Below are 22,378 nucleotides of genomic sequence, written 5' to 3' on the forward strand. Positions count from 1 at the left end.
ATAATCTCCCAAGTTTCTGCAATGGAATTAAGCTCCAATTGCCCTTAGCAGCAACCTGCTCATTACAGGATCTTGCTCTGTCACCCAGGCTGGAGTGCAGTGGCGTGATCATAGATCAGCAGCCTTGAACTCCTGGGCTCATGCAATCCTCCTGCCTTAGCCTCCTGAGTAACTGGGACTACAGGCACACATCACCATTCCCAACTAATTTTTTGTTTGTAGAGATGGAGTCTCCCTATGTTGACCAGGCTCAACTTCTGTCTTCAAGCAATCCTCCTGCCTTGACCTCACAAAATGCTGGGATTACAGGTGTGAGCCACTGTGCCCAGCCAGCAACCTGCTCATCAATAAAATGTATCTGTGTCGCCTCTCCACTGCACTGCAAGTTCTTCCTGAGCTCCTACAAGTACACTGCTTGCACTCAGATTCTTGTCTTGATGTCTGAAGCCTAACCCAAACCAGTTGCTTACTGGGTTAGTTAAATTGATTCCTCCTTTACGTCTTCCCTTAGGTCCTGTTCTTCAGAGTCCAGGATAGACAGGAAGTCATTTTCACAGAGGAATTTAAAATATGCAAATGACATTCAAGTCCCAGAGTAAGAACTACTGTAATTTCTGCCAACCTACTTATGCTCACACCCACCAAATGCCAGAAAAAGAGAGGCTGTCAAAACAAAGATAACAGAAACAAATGCAGCAAAGCAGTCAGCCCTGGCCAGCCTCATCAACTCCCAGATGAATAAGACTCTGCTGTCAAGCGCTCTGATCTCCAAAGTCGGGATAGAGAAATGGAGAAGTAAGGGTCCTCTTCCCTCTGAAACATCCTCATGACCTTTGCCCAGTGATGTTCCTACTGCCTCCCCATCCCCATAACAGCCTCTGCCCTACACTAAGCAGTAAGAGTCTTACAGGGAAATAATGGTATCCTGTCCAACTGTTGGCCAAGTCTAAAGACTTGTTTTGTGTTGTTTATTTTGTTTTGTCTGAGACAGAGTTTCACTCTGTTGCCCAGGCTGGAGTACAGTGGTGCGATCTCAGCTCACTGCAACCTCTGTCTGCTGGGTTCAAGTGATTCTCCTCCCTCAGCCTCCCAAGTAGCTGGGACTACAGGCTTGCACCATCACACCTGGCTAATTTTTGTATTGTTAGTAGAAACAGGGTTTCACTAAGTTGGCCAGGCTGGTCTTAAACTCCTGACCTCAACTGAAGTGACCCACCCACCTCGGTCTCCCAGAGTGCTGGGATTACAGGCATGAGCCAACACACCTGGCTAAGACTTGTTCTTGATTCCTCTTTTTTCTCACCACTCTCATCCAATTCATCAAAAGGCTACAATGGTTCTGCCTATAAAATACATCCCAAGGGATTCTGTGCCTCCCTTTCCAGCCTGACCGCCTTGGTTGAAACCATACCCTGCACCAGGGTTACTGCACCAGCTTCTTAACTGGTCATGTCTGCTTCGACCTTTGTTTCCCTACAGGGGAGCTAAAGATCAATTTCCCCTGCCTGTGATGCATGTAGCCCAACTGCACTGTAAGTCCCACTTCCACAATATCTGCTGCTTCTACTGGCCAACACACTCTTGGCAGGATTTAGTTTTCGGCAGCAGTGTAGAAAGGTCCTGGTACCTTAACCCCTACTTCATGAGGGTCAGGTTGGCCTACTTGTGGCAGCAACTCCCTGGTCTCCTCAGCAGGGGGTGTTTGTCCCCAGAGCCAGTCATACGGGCAGTAGCTCCCTGACCAAGGAGGAGCTCTCTTGATGGCCAATTCTGCAGTGTCACTCTGTAAATTATTTCCAGAGCTCAGCCTAGAGTCTGATTCTCTAGTTTGTCCAGTGATTTTGCAAGCACCTAATTCTCTGTATAAATCCCTTTCTGCTCGCCCCAGCTGAAGAATTTGTCACCTATGGCCAACTCTGATTGTCACCACTGCCGTATCTAAAAGGGAATTACAAAGATTGCATGGGTATATGTTTGAGAACATGTTTCATAAGCCCTTCAAAAGAGGAGACTAAAGTTATGTGTAATCACTCTCCCCATAACCATTGGAAAATATATCCAAGAACTTAGGTGCTTCCCAGGGGTCTCCTTACATATCCCTGGTTCTCGCCCTTAGTTTCCAGCCTGAATGCAGCCGCCACCTCCTCATCTTTGCTGGTGAATCCCCATGCACCTTCTAAGAACCCTGCCCCTATCCAGCGTGCCTGGTCTCAAGCCGGGGCCATTCCTCTTCCCCCAGGATTATGCCCAGTGGCTCCCATGCGGCATTCCATAAAAGTGTCTGCCACTCCAAGATTGTCCAAGTAGTAGGGAGAAAGGAGCTCAAAGCATCAGAGTCCCACCAAGTGGTCCTGTGTGTGCTCACGTTCCTCCCAAGCTCTGCCCCCCCAGGAGGATTTGCAGATATGCCTGTTCCTGTTTAATTTTCCAGTTAGCTACTGTATCTCCAATAGACATCCATAAATTCTCAAAGACAATACCTCCAAAGAAAAGGTGAAACAGTTCTCCAGCTGCCTGATTTATTTTCAAGCCCACATATCCATGTTAGAAATTCACAACTCTATGAAAGATTATGACAGTTCCTCTCCTTAATTCCCCATTTCCAAATTGAGCCCCCCATTGAACCCGTAGGCTAAAGAAAGGGTTTATTGCTAAGCCACACACTTGCTTATAGCTATTCCACGGCTGCACAGACCAGAAACACGTTCCACAGTGACCTCTTGTAAGGAGTGGACTAAACTCCTGGCTACCTTACCTCAGAACCTCTGCCTTGTGCGTAAAAGGGGAATTTCAGCCTTTTAGTGATTACCATGTTGAATATACAAGTCCAGGAATCTTAATTTATTTTTTAAATAACAATAATGTCTTCAGCAAAGATGTTGTAGCAGAAATGGTATTAAGTGTTCACTGGTTCTATTTGTTTCTAAGGGAACTCAAGTCCCTATCCCTAAAGCATCAGTGAAAACTTGCTGTGGCTTCCTAGGGACAGACAGGGAGGATGACAGGATGAGCTGCTCATACCTTCGGGAAGGCAACGGGGAAGTTGGACTCTGTCTCTCCTCCTCACCACCCCTCCCCCTGCCTCATGTAGGCTTACACACACACACACACGCACACACACACACAGACACACCTTTTTTAAAAAAATTTATTTTATTTTATTTTAAGTTCCAGGATACATATGCAGGACATGCAGGTTTGTTATGTAGGTAAACGTGTGCCATGGTGGTTTGCTGCACCTATCAACCCATCACCTAAGTATTAAGCCCCACAAGCTTTAGCTATTTAACCTGATGCTCTCCCTCCCCTCCAACCCCCTGGACAGGCCCCAGTGTGTGGTGTTCCCCTCCCTGTGTCCCTGTGTTGTCATTGTTCAGCTCCGACTTACAAGTGAAGAACATGTGCGCACCACACCATTTTTTGGAAGCAAAGGTATCAAAGGCAAGAATTTGGCCACAAAGGTTTGTTCTGCTGATGAAAGCAGCTGAAAGAAGACTGGCAACTCATGCTGCCTGTTAATGATGAAATGTGTCCGTAGCATTTATCAAGACCCCATTGTGCTTTCACACCAGTCTCCCCAAAGTGGTGTATGACTGTGATAGAGAACAATAGTTGCCTGTCAATAACCATTCTTCCCTTTTTCCTTAGTAACAGAGCTCTTTCATTTCAGCACACTGCTGGCCAGAATAAAGGCTGCTTTCCTAGCCCCTCCCCACAACCCTTGTTCTAGTTTGCATTTGGCTCAACTCTGGCCAACGGATTATAAGCAGACACATTGCTGGGACTTCTGGGAAATCTAAAAGGGGATTTAGTAGATATTTCCTCTTCCCTTTCTTTCCCTGCTGCCTGGAATGTAGATGCGATGACAAGTGCTCCTGCAGCCACCTTGGACCACAAAATCAAAGGCCAACCCCAGAACCAAAAGCTGAAAGGAGCTTGGGCTTCTGATAATTTTGTAGCACCAAAATCACAGCACTCAACCTTGGGACTTCTTTTACATAAGACACAGTCATCATGGCGGCGGCTGGAGCCCCGGCTGGCATGGAGGAACCTGGCATGGACATGGAGGCCGGGATGTGTCCTGGGATGTGTTAGAAGATCCCCATAGATGTGTAGAAGATAAATAGAAATTCTAGGACCCTGAAGACTGCACAGGAGGCAATGACAAAAGAGTATGGAAGTGAGAAAGCACCAGAAATACACTTGGCCAATCTGGCTTTTTGCCAATGGCTAATCCTACCTGTGGCCAACATGGCCAGGATCATATAAGCTCACATTGCCAGCTTCACGGGCACCTTTTCTGAAATGTACAGAGTAGCCTGCCCCATTGGGGAGATACACCAATATGTTCAGAGGGCACATGCCTCAGCAACTCCATGCACTGCTGCCCACATCACTAAACTAGCTGGAAGAAGACTCACCAGCTGCCCATCAGGAAGGGCATCTAGGGATGTCATTTCCCATGCTTAAGGTTGCAACAGCTGCTGCATGAGGTTCAAAGTTCTCAGAGCCTGGAGGCCACTGGGGGAGGTTTCTTCAGTGAAAACCAGTGGCAGAAGCAATGGGCATGTCCAAAGTGCTGCCATGGTGTCCTGCATGTCCAGCATTTCAGTGTGTGGGCTCTGGACTCAGCTCGAACCTTGACTCTACTTCTTATCAGCTGTCAGATGCTGGGGCTATAGCCTAAGTCCTAACTTCCTAGTATGAGGTAAGAGTGGAGCACACAATAACCAAAGGAAATATAATGCAAGCTACCAATGCAGCTAAATTACAGAGGTAATTTAAAATTTTCTAGTAACCACATTTAAAAAGTAAAACGAGGCCAGGTGCAGGGACTCAAGCTTGTAATCCCAGCACTATGGGAGGCTGAGGTGAGAGGGGGTGGGGAGGGAGGATTTCTTGAGGCCAGGAGTTCGAAACCAGCCTAAGCAATATGGCAAAAGCTTGTCTCTACAAAGCATTAAAAATTAGCCAGGCATGGTGGCACGTGCCTGTAGTCCCAGCTATTCGAGAGGCTGAGTGGGAGGATCACCTGAGCCCCGGAGGTCAAGGCTGCAGTGAGCCATGATCATGCCACTGCACTCCAGCCTAGGCAGAAAGTGAGACCTTGTCTCAAAAGAAGGAATGATTATATAAAATAAAAAGTAAAAAAGAAACAGGCGAATTTAGCTTAAATAATAATTTTAACACATTATATCTGAACTATCACTGCAACCAATATTATCACTGCAATCAATATAAAAAATTATTAGTGAGATATTTTACATTCTTTCTTCTGTCTACTGTCTTCAAAATTATTGATGTATTTTATGCTCACAGCGTATCTCAGCTCCAACTGGCCAAATTTCAAGTACTCACAGCAACAACATGCAACTGGTGGCTACCACACTGAACAACAGGGGCAGATGCTGTCAGTTCCCTTTACATATACTGGCCACTAGCAGCTTCTTACTGCAATCACCGGTGGCTCTGCCTTGGCACTCCGTCTCATCTGAACACGCAGCAGACCAGAAGTGCTGAGGAAGAAATGCCCCAAGGAGCAGCCCTCAGACAATGAAGATTTGCAGTTGTCAGATTACATCCTACTCCCTGACTCCTTAGATGGAGCAGGACTTCGATTAAATTTTAATTGAAATTAATTTGATGTGATTCAACTTGTCTTTGGCTTTTTTTTTTTGAGATGGAGTCTCTGTGTCGCTCAGGCTGGAGTGCAGTGGCGCAATCTCGGTTCATTGCAACCTCCACCTCCCGGGTTCAAGTGATTCTCCTGCCTCAGCCTCCCTAGTAGCTGGGATTACAGGCGCACAACACTACGCCTGGCTAATTTCACCTTGTTGGCCAGGCTGGTCCTGTACTCCTGACCTCAAGTGATCTGTCCTCCTCGGCCTCCCAAAGTGCTGGGATTACAGACATGAGCCACCATGCCCGGCCATCTTTCACTTTTGTTGCTTGTGCTTCTGATTCCCCACCCAAGAAATCATTGTGAAATCCAGTGTCATGAAGATTTCCCCCTATGTATTCTCTGGGAAGTTGTACAGTTTTGGGTCTTATGCTTAAATCTTTAATCTATTTTGAGTTCATTTTTGTGTTTCAATTTCAAGCCGGGCATGGTTGCTCATGCCTGTAATCCCAGCACTTTGGGAGGCCGAGGTGGGTGGATCACTCGAGGGTCTCAAACTCCTGGTCAAAATGGCAAAACCCTGTCTCCACTAAAAATATGAAAATTAGCCAGGCGGGGTGGTGCACACCTGTAATTCCAGCTACTCAGGAGGCTGAAGCACAAGAATTACTTGAACCTGGGAGGTTGGAGATTGCAGCAAGGTGAGATCATGCCACTGCACTCTAGCCTGGGCCACAGAACGAGACTGCATCTCAAAAAAAAAAAAAATTCCAGTTTTATTATTTTGCATGTGGATAGCCAGTTTCCCCAACATCATTTGTTGAAGAGACTATCCTTTCCCCATTGTGTATTCTGGGTTCTTTTTTTGAAGATCAGTTGACCATATGTGCTTACGTGTGTGGGTTTATTTCCAGGCTATCTATTCTGTTCTATCTGTCTATACGTCTGTTTTTATTCCAGTATCATACCGCTTGAATTACTGTAGCTTTGTAATATATTAATATTTTGAAATCAGGAAGTACGATGTCTCCAGCTTTGTTCTTCTTTCTCAAAATTGGCTTGGCTACTGGGGGTCTCCTGTGGTTCCATATGAATTTTAGGATTATTTTTTCTATTTCTGTTTTTTAAAAATGCTATTGTGTTAGCCAGGTGTGGTGGCATGTGTAGTCCCAGCTACTGGGGAGGCTGAGGTGAGAGGATTGCTTGAGCCCAGGAGTTCGAGGCTGCAGTGAGCTGGGATGGCACCACTGTGCTCCAGCCTGGGTGACAGAGCAAGATCTTGCCTCTGTAAATTTAAAACAAATAAATAAAATCTGTATTTGAAAAAAAAAGTCATTGTGATTTTGATAGGAATTGCATCGACTCTGTAGATTGCTTTGGGTTGTTTGGACATCTCAACAATATTGTGTTCTAATCCATGAACACAAAATGTCTTTTATGTACGTATTCTTTAATTTGTTTCATTAATGGTTTGCCATTTTCAGTGGACAAGTCTTCTACCCCTTGGTTTAGTTTATTCCTAAGTATTTTATTCTTCCTGATGTTATTGTAAATGACACGATTTTCTGGATTACCTTTCACATAGTTCATTGCTGATGCATAGAAATTCAATTGACTTTGTATATTGATCTTGTATCCTGCAACCTTGCTGAACTTGTTTATTAGTTCTAATACCTGTTTAGTGGATTTCTTAGGGTTTTCTATATACAAGTTCATGTCATCTGCAAATATAAATGGGTTTACTTCTTCCTTTTATCTGGATGACTTATGATTTTTTTCTTCCCTGATTCCTCTAGTTAGAACCTTCAGTACAATGCTGCATAGAAGCAGTGAAAGTAGACATCCTTCTCTTGTTCCTAGTCTTAGAATGAAAGCAGTCAGTCACCATTAAGTATGACATTTGCTGTGGCTTTCATATAAATATCCTTTATCAGGTTGAGGAAGTTCCCTTCTCTTTCCAGCATGTTGAGTGTTCTTATTATTAAAGCATATTGGATGTCGTCAAATGGTTTCCTGAATTTATTGAAAAATAAATGTCTTCTCAGGGGAAAACAGAATTTTAATCAGTGCATCCTAGTAGGTGCAATAATTGTGGCATGGACAGGTTTGTATCCTGTGCCTTGGGTCACTCCAGAAACACAGCCATTGGGTTTTCTCTACTTGGGGCCAGCCAGCTATGGCCCTAAACCTTCTGGAACCTAAGACAAGTAGCCACCATCAACTCTTCTGAAACATATAGCTTAAAAAAATCACACTCTGACTTTAAATTTGGCATCAGCACTCAGCCACATTATAATCACACCAGCCAGATTTCTAATTAAAGCCTCAGGCTCCAAATAATTTGGGTGACACATTGATAACAAAATGAGAAAGAGTTATTGCCAAATGACATTTGATTGATGGGCTTGGACCTGTAAAGAGGATTATCTTGAGACCCCTAACAATATAGGTGACCAAGTTGCTAAATCTTTATGAGCCTCAATATTATAACCTATTAAATACGTAGAATAATATTTAGCTCATAAGGACGCTATGACGATGAAATGAAATGGTGCAAATAAAGAGACAGTTACTTGGTCCAGGAAAAGCTTTGATAAGTTGTCATTAATAATTAACTATGAATAAGCCTTCCCACATTGTATTCCAATGATCCACTTAAAATGTCTTTCTTCATAACAAGGGCAAGGCATGATTTGTTTTTGTACATAATTTTGTGAATAAATAAAAGAACAATCCCAGCTAGAAAAGAAAGGAAAGGGAAAGGAGAGGAGGGGTAGGGAGGAGCACTTCTGAGCTCAGTGAATAACTAGGCTAAAGCTCTGTACAATGACTTTTCTATTTCACTAAATGACTTCTGGTTATGTTCTCAGAAGCCACCACCTCTCTCCTTTCCACAGGACCCCGACAGAATCTTAATCATCACAGATTGACAACTTCATAAACTTAGCACGTTGACAAAAATCAGCTGTCAATGACATAGAAGAGGCCTGTCTGTCCCCCTCCCACCCCCTTCTCATTCTTCAACCAGCAAACCACCTCTCCAAATAGAGGCCGATCTAGGCCAGGCAAGGGAGAAATATCAGCTATTTGTTGGGGAGCCGTGCTCTCTGGGAACTCAGAGAATTAACAGCAGGGTGCCTGAAGGGTAGGTAGTCTACCACCTAGGGAGAGCAGAACAGGGAGGACAGTCAGCTTTTAAAACTCTGCTCTTAACGAAAAAAAGAAAGAAAAAGAAAACAATTGGCTTTATTATGAACTTCATAAGGACAAGAACCAGGTTTTGCAATCACTCAAGGTATCTAATACAGTGGCCCTTTAGTCTAATTTATCATTTTTTTTCTTATATAGTGAGCCTTTTTGTGTCGTGTTTAAGAAATCTTTGCCTACTCTGAGGTCATGAAGGTGGTCTCCTATGTTTTCTTCAAAAGCTTTATTGCTTTACCTTTCACATTTAGATGAATTTAAAAATCCATCTGGATTTTTTTTTTGGTATGGTGTGAGGTAATTTTTCACATGAATATATAATTGATCCAGTACACTTATTGGAATGACTGGTTGGGCACACTGGCTCATGCCTGTAATCCTGGCATTTTGGGAGGCCAAGGTGGGAGGATTGCTTGAGGCCAGGAATTCGAGACTAGCCTGGCCAACATAGCAAGACCCCATCTCTATATATTAAAATAACATTTTTTAGAAACCAGATATTTAACACCAATGGTACAGTTTATTTTTCTGCCTTTTCTAAGGCAGGAAACGCGCTTGATTCTTTCCTTTCACTAACTAGTTTTAGAAATAGAGTTGGTTTGCCCACATCCTCCAATACTGATTACATGAATGTAGGTATTATTACAAATTCATGTATTTAAATATAATCAATGTGTTTCCATCGATAGCAGTTATTACCCTTATTGATGTTCAAAATGTCCCATGTTTAGGAGCCTCTTCTTGCTGACTCTGCCTCATTTTGACATGACCCTACCGTTTGCTTTTTATGGCTTCCTTGCTCTCTAGTATGTCTGCAGCAATAAATAATGGACAAATAGAAAGTCTTTGGTCAGATAACAATCCCTCAAGGTTGACTGATGACTCTGTAGAGTTCAGTATGAGCAGCCACTTGTGCAACAGCTATGTTCAGGGGCAGGGAGACCCAGACCCAAGAGTAACTCCCCCACCCAGAATGGGACCACCCCGGGGGTGATATTAAAAGGCCAAGCGACCAGGCACAGTGACTCATGCCTGTAATCCTAATATGTTGGAAGGCCACGATGGGCAGATCACTTGAGGTCAGGGGTTCAAGACTGGCCTAGCCAACATGGCAAAACCCTGTCTCTACTAAAAATACAAAAATTAGCTGGCTGTGGTGGCAGTGCCTGTAATCCCAACTACTCGTGAGGTTGAAGCACTGCTTGAATCCAGGAGGCGGAGGTTGCAGTGAGCCAAGGTAGTGCCACTGCACTCCAGCCTCGGCGACAGAGTGAAGCTCTGTCTCAAAAAAAAAAAAAAAAAAAAAAAACAGGAAAAGGAAAGGCCAAGCCTTCAGATCAGGAAGAAAACGGGGTGCCAGTGGGAGCAGACACTGAAATAATAACGGTAATAATAATATTTATGAGAACTCACTGTGTGCCAGAAGCTAGTCTAAGCTCTTTGAAAGTATTAACTTAAATAAGTAAATCCTCACAATGATCACGGGAGTGAGTATAATCCCCATATAGTATAAATGGTATTAGCTCCTGTTTTACAGACAAGGAGACTGAAGCACAGAAAGGTTAAGTAACTTGCCCAAGGCCACACAGCCACCAAGGGATGGAGTCAGGAATCGAATTCAGGCACTTCCGCAGCCCGAAAGGAAAAGAAGACAAGCCATTCCTCCTTCATGGATTTGGTAAGGATGGCTGTGGAGGAGGTTCTAGCACCTGATGGGAACCTGGACGATGTCATGAAATAGCCAGCATTCCAGTGTGAATTTCAGTTCGAGCTGGCCTGGGTGTGTTCAGTGTAAGGTCAGCCACGGTTACCACTTCATTCCCCCCCCTTCATTCCCAAGAACTCCCTTCCCTCTCTGTGCCCCCAGCCTCAATGTCCGGCTCTGCCTCTGCCTTCACTGGAACATTTCTCTGCTTTTTCCCCGGCATCCCTGAGAAATTCACTTCTCAGCCAAGGTGGTAATAATACAAACAAAAGTTTAAAATAGTGTAAATAAAACTTTCTGTTGGATGATTACTAGATGCTAGGAGTGGACACATGCTTTGCAAATTTTCTCAATTACCCTTAGTTTATAGAGAGGGAAGCTGAGTGGTTAAGGGTTTTGTTCCAGACCACAAAGCTAGTGAATGCTGGGCTAGGATCCTCTGCAGATAAGGATGTCTCACTTCTAAGCCCTGCCTGTGCCTCACTCCTGAACCACTACTGCCCTCTGCTGGGCCCATGACAGCACTGCCTCACTATGCTGGGTACCACATCTTACCTAGGCGTCTACAGCAGTGGCCCCAGGCGTTTCTATCACAGGAGGGAAGGGGTGGCCAGGAAGGAAGTAGGAAGGGTATTTCTTGTTCTCAGAGCTCCTGCAGAGTTCCTCAAATTGCACCGGTCAAAAACATATGTATTAATATTCTTTGCTATGACGGATATTATTGGGATAATTGGTTAAATCTGAATAAGGTTATGTAACGTAAAGGGACATAATGTCTACGATTTACAAATAATTCAGAAAAAAAAGTGCGTGTGTGTGGAGTGAGAACATAAACAAATGTGGCCAAATGTTAACATTTGGAAAATTTGGGTGAAGGATGTAGGAAATTCTTTATACTATTCTTATAACTCTTCTGTAAGTCTAAAACTATTCAAAATACAAAGTTAAATAATTACAACTTCAGGAAGTCACAAACCCCAGCTCCCCAGATTCAGGAGGTTCTCTAGTAACCCACAGATTATCAGAGGGCTCCCTCCTGGCCCCGCTTCCTGATGAACACCATGGTAGACAGGGCATTTAGGGGCCCGTGAGCCTATGGCGGGAAAGCAGCTCACTCTTGGGCAGTGGCTACGGGGCTCTTCAGTTCTCACAGGATCCCATGCATGCCCCCTCCAACACACGCACTGGTGCACAACTACAGGAAGTGACTGGGGACCCCCAAAAAGGATAAGCTTGTGGGTGTCTAGAACTGGTCAGCATAGTGAAAGGAGTGGGAGGCATTTCTCGTGAGAAAGAGTGAAAAGAACAAGATGGAAAACTTGGGAAGAGAAGGCTGGGCAGCAAGGGGAACGCCGGGAGGCACTTAAGAATCATTGTAGATATGCGTCATGCAAAAGAGGAATGAGATTCAGTCTGTGAGGTGTAAGAAGACAGAAGGAGGCCGGGTGCGGTGGGTCAGGCCCGTAATCCCAGCACTATGGGAGACCGCGGCAGGCAGATCAGCTGAGGTCAGGGGTTTAAGACCAGCCTGGCCAACATGGCGAAACCTCATCTCTACTAAATTAGCTGGGTGTGGTGGTGGGCACCTGTAATCCCAGCTACTCAGGAGGCTGAGGCAGGAGAATTGCTTGAACCCGGAAGGCGGAGGTTGCAGTGAGCTGAGATTGTGCCACTGTACTCCAGCCTGGGTAAGAAAGCAAGACTGTCTTAAAAAAAAAAAAAGAAGAAGAAGAAGACAGGAGTCCTGGGCAGAGGCACTGGGAAGCACACACCATTCTGCACCATGGCTCGTGGTGTAGAATAAAAGCACTGGATAGAACAGCAGCACTGCCCCAGAAGGGTCACCTCGGGACATCCTGAGGCTCACCCTGGGATGCTCCAGCAGAGGGTGCTGCTGACCAGTTGCGGCTGGTTTCTGAGAGGGGCCGGACTCACCGGAGGAAGTTTCAACCACCGTTTCTTAACCTCAGCTACACTTTGGAATCACTCCGGGGAACTGTCTTTTAAACACTCATGCCTGCGTCCCACGCCCAGAGATTCTTATCTAATTGGTCTGAGGTACCGCCTGGGCATTGGTAGATTTTCAGGTTCCTCAGGCAATTCTAACGTTGAGCCAAGTTTGAGAATCAAAGGCTTAAAAGGCTCTACCTCTATGACTCTTGGAATCCACGAGAAATAGAGACCATGTGGGCAAGATCAGAGAGCCCATCTCTGCTGCAGGAATAACCTCAGTTGCCTCAGTCAAATCCAGATCAGTTTACCCTGGACCTAGACCCAGTCTGACGGATGTGCTTTTACCCTAAAAATGTGCTGAAGTTTGTTAAAATTGAGAAGTGATATTAACGTAAATGACACAATGGTGTTTCTTTCATTTGAGAACTCCCGGAGGCCGAGACGGGCGGATCACGAGGTCAGGAGATCGAGACCATCCTGGCTAATAACACGGTGAAACCCCGTCTCTACTAAAAAAATACAAAAAACTAGCCGGGCGAGGTGGCGGGCGCCTGTAGTCCCAGCTACCTGGGAGGCTGAGGCAGGAGAATGGCGTAAACCCGGGAGGCGGAGCTTGCAGTGAGCTGAGATCCGGCCACTGCACTCCAGCCTGGGTGAGAGAGAGAGACTCCGTCTCAAAAAAAAAAAAAGAGAACTCCCTAAGTTTTGGTTGACTTGGGAACTGGCAATGTCCTTTGGTAAATATTGGATGGCGTGTAAGTTAGTATGCCACGGCCAGGCCATGAGTCCATCTCTGGGGCTCCCCAGCCCGACTGCCTGGCCTCTGAATAATCAAATAGATAAGTTACTCTTGCTTTGTTTCCCTTCCTCTCCTTTCCCCAGGAGACCAAAAGGTAAAGCTGCCCTTTCTTCTCAAGGAAAGGGCACCCAGGTCTCTAGAATTCCAGCCCCAGGGGAAAATTAATAGCTGCTTCTGCTGTCAGGTGGGAGTGGGGCCACCTGAAAGCAACGCTACCCAGGCCTTTCCCCAGGCCTGAAGGCTGGATTGTCTTATTGAAGGGAAGGGAGTAGCCCTAGCTAAAAAGTAGATCCTCAAGTCCAAAACAATGGAGGGGCTCATCTCCAGACCTTAGTTCCTCTCTGTCGGTGACTTTATCCAGTCTTCTGGCTCCTGGTGTAGACTAACGCCCACACCCTGATCACTCTCAAATTTCTATTTCCATCTCAGACTCCTCCCCGGGACTGGATATCCCTGTGTGGGTATCTCACAGGCATCTCAAACCGAACATGTCCAAACCCAAACTCCTGACTGTCCATCTGCTCCACCCCCCACCTGCACCTGTCCTCCCACAGCCGTCCACAGTTCAGAAATGGCAGCACCATCCTTCTGGCTGCCCAAGGCAACTTCACAGCCATCCTTGACTCCTCTTCTTCCCTCTCCTCCATACCTAATCCTTCTGCAGATTCTGAGTCTGACCATTTCTCACCACTGCCCCACTCCCATGTCCCCTGCTGAGTCACCTGTGTGTCTGGATCGCTGCTGTTGCCTCCTCTCTGACCACCCTGCTTTCGCCCTTGGCCTGCTGTAGTCTGTTCTCAACATAGCAGCTCTTTGCAAACATACACCACTTTGACACTGCCAGGCTCGGAAGAGTCACTCCTCGGTTCTGAACTCCCCAACAGCTTCTCGTCTTGCTCAGAGTAAAAGCCAATGGCCTTGGCCCTGTGTCGTTACTCAGGATCCCTGCGACCCCTGGGTTTCCTGCCAGTGCTCCTCCCCACTCCCCTGCTCCATCTACCCTGCAGTTCCTCCACAACACAGGTGTCTTTGCACTTCCCCAGACACCCGAACAGCCCCCTCCCCCAGAGCCTCGAGGTGTGTCCATTTGCCCAAACACTACCTCTGCAGTGAGGCCTTCCCTGTTCACCCTATTTAAAATGTCAATCTCTCCCTACCAGCATTCCCTCTTCCCTCCTCCTGGCTACGTTTTTCTCCATCTAACAAGCTTTCTCAGGTTTAGTGGTTCTTCCCTAAAATTAGCTCCATGAAACAAGGACTTTTTGTTGCAGTGTCTGGACGGGGCCTACCCCAGAGCAGGCACTCCACAAGTGCTGGCTGAATGCACAACCAGCCGTGGCTCACGCCTGTATTCCCAGCACTTTGGGAGGCCAAGGCGGGTAGATCACCTGAGGTCAGGAGTTCGAGACCAGCGTGGCCAACATGGTGAAACTGTCTCTACTAAAAATACAAAAAAATTAGCGGGGTGTGGTGGCACGTGCCTATAATCCCAGCTACTTGGGAGGCTGAGGCAGGAGAATCGCTTGAACCTGGCAGGCGAGGGTTGCAGTGAGCTGAGATCCCACCACTGCACTCCGCCCTGGGCAACAGAGGGAGACTCTGTCTCAAAAAAAAAAAAAAAAAAAGAAAGAAAGAAAAAGAAAAAAAAAGAAGACAGAAAAGAGAAAAGAAAAAAGAAATCATCAAGGCCACTGTGTGGGGGCTCTGGATATGGAAGGACGCCAGGTGCAGGCAACTGCACAGGTGCTCTGATGCCACTGGCCTAGGGCCTCCTGTGGACTTCACAGGCCTGGACAACAGAACCTTCAGCAGATGGAGTTGAGCCCAGGGGCCCTCACCACTTCAGCACCATGTGAGCCCTTGGGTCCTAGTGCAACAAAAGGGAGCAAGGCAGCCAGGAAAACCACTCATGTTGGTTTTCCCAACAGTCTTGGAAACCGGTGGCTTGGAGTCAGATTTTGTGGGGTTTAGGAAAATAAGTGAATGCAGCGGGTTTTTTTTGCATCTTGAATGTGGGTGAGCAATTCGCTGTGGAAGTTCCGATGGTAGTAGGTTTCCTGTGGGTGAAATGGCAGAGGCCCCTGTCCAAAAAGGTAATCAATCGAGAGGTCCCACTGGCCTCAGACATTTGCTCTGGTAAGGTTGGTCTGCTGGCCCCCAGGAGTTCAGATCCTCCTGTCCTGGGACAGGAGACACACAGTGAGGAGACAACACAAGGCCTCCCCAAGGAAGTGCTGTTGACGGTGAGAACTGCAAGGGAAAGAGGAGTTAGGCAGGCTGAGGAAGAGCTGGGGAAAGGAAAAAAACTGGGCAGAGGAAACAGCACATGCCAGGGCCCGGGACAGGCGCACACCTGGAACAAGGAAGGACAAGCAGCAGCTGTGGCTGTGAGGGCCCGAACGTGTGGGTCAGCCACTGGCCAGCTCACAGATGGCCTCAGAAGCCTCGTTACCAAGTCTGAACTTTAACCTCAGGCCCCAAAGGGTTCCAAGCAGAGAGCTCATCCCAGCTATCATGTAAGAAATGGATCTGCAGAGGTGGCCAGGCTGTAGGGAGAGGGCTAGAGGCAGCCTTAGAAATCCTGGCAGGCGGTGGGGCCTGGCCCAGAAGGCTGGCAGTAAGGATGACTCCAAGGATGTTTGGAAGGCAGAACGGGCAGGCTTGGGTGTCTGATGAGATCACTCCAGTTACTGGCTTGTGTGACAGAACACATGGGAAGTTAGAGAACACAGGACTCAGGACATGGGTAGGAAAACGCCATAGGTTTGGGTTTTATCATGCAAAGTCTGTGTGAGAGGCCTCACAGGCAGCTGGAAATGCAGGTCCACTTGGGCTAGAGACACGGACTTGGGAAATGTGGTGATCAGGGCCCTGGGAGGGGGTGGGAACCCCCAGAGGGGAGAGTTCAGTGGGCGAGAGCCTCAGGCAGAATGCCACCACCCAAGGGATGGCCCAGAAAAGGGACACACAGAAAGAAGACTGAGGAGGAGCAACCAAGGGCAGGAGGAAAGCCAGGGGGGCAAGTTGCAAAGGCCAAGGACTGAGGGAGTCTCTAGAAGCAAGGAGTGGTCAGTAGCATCCTGGAAAGCAATGCTGGCTTCACATAAGTGACCAAACGTCCACATCCTTGGCCTTCCGCCACCCCACCATCAAAAACCACACGTGATCTAGAATTTAATATGTTTATTTGTGTAGTAGGAACATTCAGGTATATAAATAAGGTAAATGCTTTCCAATGTACAGTATATCATGTTCTTACTTTGCATGGAAAAAGAACCTACATGTATTGTTCAACACGGATCACAAGTGCACAGAGATCAGCTGCATTTAGTGAAACGCCAAGTTGGGGAAACGGCACAGCAGTAGCGCACAGGCACACACCCATCTGGGGAGGCCGTGGGGACTGTGACGTGGACTCTAGAAACCGAGAGCTGCTTCAAGGTCGCCTGTGTCTGAGTGCGGGAAAAGTGAATATTAACACCCGGGCTATCAGGGTGAGACAACTGAATTCCGTCATGTCCATCCACTTTACAAAGGGGCAGGGGACACCACGGAGAAACTGACCAGAAATGCTCTGCCCTGTCACAGAGGAGACAGGGCCAGGGTAGACACAGGGCTGACCGCTGGGAGGCACAGACACTGGCAGTGATGGGGCCCATGGGATGCCTGGCACTCCCAGCACAGACAGCTCCCCAAAGCAGGTGGGGAGGCCCTTTCTGTGTCTGGAAACTTTTTAGTTAAACAAATCCTCAGAGTGGAATTAAGAAGGATGTCCACAGTTGTGCACAACTCAACCAGAAAAAAAACAAAAACCAAGGTTCCTAAGATCCTTCAACAGAGGCGCTTCCCATCTGATCTTACCCTTCTGTTTTAGAAGGTATTAAATATCAATAAAAATTAAAACTTGTTATCAGTATCAACTCTAGAAGATAACCCATGGCTTCAAATCTCCCTGGATGGGTTCTCTGAGCCCAGATTTCTGGTCCTCAACTCACATGACATCCAGGGCCAGTGAGCGTTCAGCTGGCCTCTGTTAGAGTCTGCCCTCCACTGTGAGACTCCTGGCCCCTCCCTGGCCCTAGTATCCCTCCTGCTGCTGCCCCTAGGAGTCCTCCAGCTGGATAACAATAAACCAAACCGCTGCCTCCTAGTCCCTGACTTGTTCTCCTGACTCCTAGTCCTTTGGTTTCATCGGCCGCTGATGTCTGCTCAACTCTTCCCCTTTGTAATCAGCCCCTAGCACCCAGCGAGCATGATCTAAGACAGAAAAATGGTTTACTAAAGGCCAGAGCCCTGTGCATGGAGGATTTAAAAGAAACGCACCCAAAGGACACTCATAAAAACACGTATGCACAGTCTGCCTGCCAGAAAACATTCTTAACCTCTTTTCTACTCTGGTGTTCCTTTAAGAAAAGCCAGCACAAGCAGTACAAGAACCTAACGCAGGTGAAAAAAAAAGGCACCCAAACAGCAAGGACAGAGGTGGCTATGTGGATGATTACTGGCAAACGGTTTCACTACAGACAGAATCACCAGGTGGCTAACCCTTCTGAGTGCTTTATGCAGGGAAGGTCCTCTTGGGGGCTGCAAAGGGCTAAGCCCTGCCCAATGCCCAGGAGACCACTGCAAGGATACTCTCTGCTTGATTTCCAGAGGGCCCTTACCCCCATGAGTGGAGGCTTTCTATGGATACAAGGCCGCCTGGGTCCATTCAACGACACAGTGAGGGAGGAATCACCAGGCCAGGCAAACACAAACCCAGAATGGCAAGAGGCCTCTGAGGGAAGCCTGGGATTGGCCTGTCACAGCAGCTGCTTCCTAGAAACCCGACAACCATCTTCTCCTGGTTCATGGCATCATCATGACTTCATTAATTCACTGAAACAGAGGGACCATTATTTCCACACTCTTAATAGCAATGTGCTATTGGGTCCCACAAATATCCAGGAAATAATCCACAGTCAAACCAGTAGTTCAGTGTTATTATTCAACTGACCTAAGGATTCCATGGATCCTGTTAGCCAACACCATTCCTTCAAACTGAGGCGGCCTCCCCTCACACACACACGTGCCCCAACTCCCCATCCCCATTCAGGAAACTAAGTTCAAGAAACTCTTTTCATTAAGTCCTGTGCCTGTTCTCCCATCATTCATGAGTCACCCATTTGAGTCTTTGCTAACCTAGAACCTGGCAGAAACACCACACATCATGTGTCCTCAATGGGTCACCCACTTCTACCCTGTTACTACTTTTAAGAAGGAAACATGAAGCTCCAAATTGGCTGTGTCATAGGATGTGGGCAGAACTTCTAGGCTTTTAGTCTACATAATCCCCTACAAAGCAGGTTTCTGTTGTCCCCATTCTTCTCTTCTTGGCCCCTGATGACATCCACCCATACAGGGAACTGCTGCAGGTTCCTGAGCTATGTGCACAGAGGACAGCCCTTGGCCAGAGCGGGAAGTGGGGTCCAGAACGAGCCACAGACAGGCCCTCCCTGCCCAGAGTGGAGGCACCACCAGGCAGGAGGAGATGGCCTCCTTCCCACAAGCAGTCTAGACTGCGGGCAGAGGAGATGAGCTGGATTCTCAGGCCAGCCATTCCCACTAAGAATAGAACTTCTGCACACCCTCATATCCTCTTGCCTCGTTAGGCTGGCCTCTTGGCCTCTTAAATGGTGTGTGAAGCACCAAGATGCTGTAGGGGATGTTCAGGTTGGCCTGCTTCTCTCGGAGGGACCCAGACTGTGTGCAGGATGGTGGCAGTGCGGTGGCTGAGAATCCCATCTCTGGCATTGCACCAACGGAGGTCAAACTACCAGCTGAGCTCAACAAAAGTAACTATCATTTATTGAGCGCTTACTATGTGCCAGGCATGGTACTACATGCTTACACGTATTACCTCGTTATATCCTCACAATCACACCACGAAGAAGGTACTATTATCAGACCCAACTGCTTCAAGGTGGAAGCTTAGAGCAGTCTAGTAACCTGCCCACACCTAGGGTGATTTGATCCCAAAGTCGGTCTTAACCACTGCTCTCGGCCTCAGTCATACTGCCTCAGTTTCCTCATCTATAAAATGGAGATAACAATATCTAATCAAAGGTTTTTTCTGGATTAAAAAGGATAACGTATGTAAACCCTTAGCACTATGCCTGGCACATATTAAGCACTATACTATTGCAATCCTTATTAATAAACACACTGATATCTCTTGGCTCAACAATAAAAAGAGAAGGCGCCTCAGTAGGTAAAAGCATTTGATGGGAAAAGGAAGGGGAGGGTTGGGGAGGAGACAGGGTCTTTAAACAGCCAACGAATTTGAAACCCACTGGACATAAAACCCTAGACTTCACATATTCTGCCCCTCTATTCTCATAAATCATCCACATGACCTCAAAACTCCAACACTTCAGCATCCAAAGGATACCTCCTAAACTGCACTCAAAGTGCGTTGGGAAACATGGTCCCCATACAAACAGGTGACAGTCTTAATCAAGAGACAGCCCCAGGTGAGAACGGCTTCCATCCACCTGAGAGGCCAGGTAAGGCCACTGCTGGTCAACCTGAAAGGTAGGGGCACATTCAGATGGCAACAGCAGCCAGGACTTTTCTGAGAATAGGGCCCACCTTCTGCAGGGATGGGGATAAGGACAGTCCAGGCCCAAGAGAAGGTGGGCCAGGCAGAGCCCTGAGATAAGAATTCTTCGTCACCACTTGGTTTAAACCCTAGCACCCCATGCAGGTTGTGGCACAAGGCCCCCATCCAATAAGAGAAAACGAATCAAGAAGTGAGAGCTGTTCATCTCTTTAAAAACTGGAAGCTGGGCAACTGTGTGGAGGGTAATAAAGGGAAAAGGAAGTTTGTTTTGACCAAGTCAGGGAAGAATATGAGGCTCTGCCCAAGTATTAGCCACCATCTTCAGGAGCCCAGAGTTTGTTCCACCTGCTCTTTGGAGCCCACTGTTCCAAAGCACAAGTGAGAGTCCATCTGCAGCTTACTGTCTTGCAGTGTGTCCACAAAAGTCACCTGGACTTCCTCCCCACCCTGACCTCAGAAGAACAGAAATCTGGGTTCAAGTGAAATTGTCCTCCCGACTCCACCCCTTTCTTAGCACATAATCACTGTGCAAGAAAGGTGGGCCCAGATATGTTACTCTGGAAGATGAAAGACAACAGTGCCTAAGATATTACTAAAACAGGGAAAGGCTTCCGCAGTGACATACCACATTCAGTAAAGTGATGAAAATCTACTGCCTTGGACATGCATCTAGGGCTGGCTTTGTAACTAACAAGACCCCTGCTTCACAGTTTTCTGAGCAAGGACGCTCTGTCCCAAGTCACTGATACCCTCCCACTACCCAACTCTGTCAACAGTGGAGATGAACCTGAGCTTTGGGAACCATGGTCCCCATACAAACAGGTGACAAGGGCTGAGCCAAGGGCTCACTGACAGTGTGACGATCTCAACTCAAAGATCCATTCGAATAAGTCTCCAGTCGACTCAGCAACTAGCTCAGATCCAAATCACAAGGTCTGTGTAGTCTCCCTTAAAACATATTTTTGGGACTTTCTTGCATAAAATAGGTCAAGTTACAGGATAAAAACCCAGTGGAAAAAAATTCTATAAAAATGGTTTCAAAGTCCACCTGTGTAAAGTCAAAAGTTACATCCTCCCCAATGAAAGAGATTAGTTTCAAAGGATGTGAAACTAGTTCTCATACATTATAGGGCTGTACGATACTCAGAGTAATTACATTTTAAATGTAACATACTGTAGCTATTAAAATGCTCAGAATATGAAACAAGTTGCCTAAAAGGGTTTCACTTTCAGGAGTAAAACATAAATGTAAACTTTTTGAATACTAAAAGCAGCTAAAAGGGCGACATGCACACACACAAAAGGCAAAGACTTGGCACCCTGTGAGCAGTCATGAGCAGAGCTCCCAGGGGCTTGGGGGTGCCCATCAGCCCTGGTTTCTATGACCCCCTTGTTCCACCAGGCAGGAGCCAACAGCAATTTAAGCTCCCACCTGGCTCAGGCCACACCTGAGCTAGAGGGAAGGAAACTGCAATACCTCGGTGTACTCACACCACATTCACAAAAGCAAGAAGGGCTGGGGGACCCTCCAGGTGTCCTGTGGGTAAAGTGCAGGATAGAGTGAGCCCTGACTCCACCACGCTACGCTGGGGAAGCTCCCTGCCTGGTGCTCCTGACTCTCACCCAAGGTAAGAAGGCTGTTGTGAGAATGTAGGGATAGAAGTTGGAAAGCAAAGCAAAAGTCTCTGAATCAGGATTATGCAGTATTTATGAATACATAAACAAATGAGAAGCATAAAACCACACATGGAAGTGATAAACAGGGAATTCACGACAAGGGAGGGCACACAGTTGCAGTCACATTTTATTTCTGACCGAAAAAAAATGGGTCTAAAGCAAGTGATGCCATTCATTAAGATCTGAATGTATATACGTAAAAACGGTTTCTTGAATCTTGTCTGTGAATAGGAGAAAGAGAAACATAGTGCTATACGGACACAAGGCGGCGGTGCTCTCCCAGCTACCTGACAAAAATTTTTCATCTCCAGAAAGCATGCAGGGGAAATCAGAAAATAAAACACAAGCTGACCCTCTGGCTTGTGTGCTGGCAGCTCTAGTGAGCACTCAGCTTTGGCTTCCTAGGACCCCCTTCCCCACCCCACCCCACCCCAAGTGACCACTTCCACAAGTGAACATGAGCCTTGCCCAGTATGCTCAGCTCCCTGATCCCAAAGGCAGCCCTATTCAAAAGCAGGTCTCTGCAGCTGGGTCCCAGCTGAGACTCCCTCCTCTCGAGGAGCCCACCATATGCCCACAATGGGACAAAAGAGACAAATGAGGAGCCCTTTTGGTATCTAGTTTGGTGATCAAGGTTCCTTCTTCAATCTGAAAACTACAGTTTCATTATCGATCACCTTTACTGTTTGGGTGTGCTGCTGAGATACCTGCTCACCTTGAGGATAAGCATGTAAGGTCCTGAAAACACTTCCTGTTTGGGGGGTGCCCAGGACCTCACTCAACGAGCCTCTACTGGCATGAACTTGATCAGCCAGAATC

The sequence above is a fragment of the Piliocolobus tephrosceles genome, chromosome 20 (assembly GCF_002776525.5).
Source record: "Piliocolobus tephrosceles isolate RC106 chromosome 20, ASM277652v3, whole genome shotgun sequence".
NCBI lineage: Eukaryota > Metazoa > Chordata > Mammalia > Primates > Cercopithecidae > Piliocolobus > Piliocolobus tephrosceles.